This window comes from Octodon degus, unplaced genomic scaffold (genome assembly GCF_000260255.1).
Source record: "Octodon degus isolate 3935 unplaced genomic scaffold, OctDeg1.0 scaffold00291, whole genome shotgun sequence".
In the NCBI taxonomy this organism is placed as follows: domain Eukaryota; kingdom Metazoa; phylum Chordata; class Mammalia; order Rodentia; family Octodontidae; genus Octodon; species Octodon degus.
This window is the reverse complement of record NW_004524867.1, coordinates 1,606,042-1,608,137: the sequence shown is the minus strand read 5'-3', so window position 1 is coordinate 1,608,137 and position 2,096 is coordinate 1,606,042. Positions and strand designations below refer to the sequence as shown.

Here is a 2,096-nt window from a genome sequence, read left to right as displayed (position 1 = left end):
AGAGAGAGAGAGAGAGAGAGAGAGAGAGAGAGAGAGAGAGAGAACTCAGAAAGACCTATGCAGAAATTTCTGCAGCATGGTAAGACCAGGCTCTCTTGTCCCTTTTCTCACTGCTGAGACAAAATGTGCAGCACCCAAAAGTTAAAGGAGAAAGATTTCATTTTGGGTCACAGTTTGTAAATGTTTCAGTCCATAGTCGGCTGGGTCCAAGGCAGGGTGGCATGGCAGAGGAGTGTAGCAGAAACAATACAGAGCAGGCAGGAGCCAGCAAGGTAGTAGTGTTAGCCTTCCTTTCCCTTCTATCCCACCCAGGCTTAAATCTTTGTTTGTTTCACTTTATTTTACTGATATAAATACAAGAGAAGCAAATGCAAGGAAGAAAGCCTTCTCCTTCCACTGAAGTTGTCAATATCAAAGCACCACACACACTTCTTGCAATTTGCGTACAACCATTTGAAGTGAAACAAAGTTGTACTTAATCAAACTTTTATTTCTCGGGAAAATGCTCTCTTCATCAGAGGTGCTGGGTTTTTCCAACGTCAAACATTATTTCCAAAGGAGGAATACTGAAGCAGCACCAGTCAGGGATATGGTCTGTCTGATTATACTCTTCCTTGGATACTGAATGGTTCCCAAGTATACTTTGTCGTGCTCCAAAAATAGCCCCTCCTAACCAGGCCACACAGTTAGCCTTTGCATTTGGAATGTCTTCATGCCAAGTGCCTTTTGATATTTTGTTTCTTCTACCAAGTATCTTAATGCTGCGAGTAGACATGCCACCTGTGACTACCAAGTTCTTGGTGAGTTGTTTCCTGGTGTGTGTTGGGCACTGCCGAAGAGAATCCAATATGAAGGTGACAACTCATTGCTCTTCATTATACTGTTCACAAAGAATTTCCACCACTGAATCTCTGACCGGCCCTAGGACCTGTAAAATCTTTTCCCCATCTAATAGATAGTCAACATTTAGGGTGTGGTAAAGGATGTTTGTCATTCCCATCAATATTAAATTTTGCCCCTTGGATGTTGAGTCTACATTTCAGACCACTTGCAATGCAAGTGCACCCTTTAATGTCCTCTAAGACGACACCTTCTGGAACTGAACTTGTCACTCAGGGAAGGCTCCGTTCTTTAGCAGCCCTGGTGTCCAAGGTACACCGTTCCAACAACTGAGTTTCCAACTCCTTGGGCAGAGATTTTCCTCCTAGGGGGCAAGCCCTCCCAACAATTTAGCACTTAGATTCATTCATATGTGAGCAGCACCAGGCTTTCCCGATATCTCAATCCAGAACCATGGCAGAGTTAATTCCAAGTGTCAGAAGAGCCCTGAGGTGACTTGGAGCTTTCCAGACAGATGGAACCTCAAAATATTTTAAAGAACTCCAGAGAGCGTCTTTCTGAAGTGGGAGGGGTGCAATACTGATTCAATGACTACAACTCGGCAGCCTCTGGGGCTCACGAAGAGATGCCCGAAATACAGTATGTGGATGAATTCCTTTAGGTAAGAGTATAATTCTCCTGTATTGGTATTATACTAAACAACCTTGATAGGTATAGGCAGTCCAGCTTTTTTTCCTTTTTTTCCATTCATGTATTTGCTACAGGGTCTTACTGCACAGCTCAGACTTGGAGTGATCCTCCTGTCTTCAGCCTCCCCAGCTCTGAGATTACAGGTGTGCAACATCACACCCAGACTTGATTGCAGGCTCAGCGCTCAGTCCGCTGAGCTATCTTGCCAGATCTAATGTGTTTTTTTTTTTTTTTTTATCATACTGGGAATTATACATCGTAGACCTGTTTCTCTGGCAAATCCACATGTGGAGAAGGCCTCTGCAAAGTCGGTCACAACCACTGTCTTTTCACTGGGGCTTCCCAGGCCCTTGCAGAGGGGCATGCCCAGGCTATAATCTTTAACATGGTGCTACCCACACCCTGAGTGAGCCTCACCATCATCCCCACCCAAACTTATATGAAAAAAAGTCAGCAGACTAATCGAGTATCCCACACCTTGGGACCAGTCAGCTTTGAAATGTCTCACCTAGGAGCACTGGAGATGTCAGGAGGCTATCTAGACACAACCCATTATATATATGTAT

At 44.3% G+C, this 2,096-nt stretch overlaps 1 pseudogene; it reads right to left on the bottom strand.

Moving 5' to 3' along the window:
- Positions 1 to 479: 479 nt before the first annotated feature.
- LOC101576622 lies at positions 480 to 1,894 on the bottom strand (annotated as a pseudogene).
- Between the last annotated feature and the right edge of the window lie 202 nt (positions 1,895 to 2,096).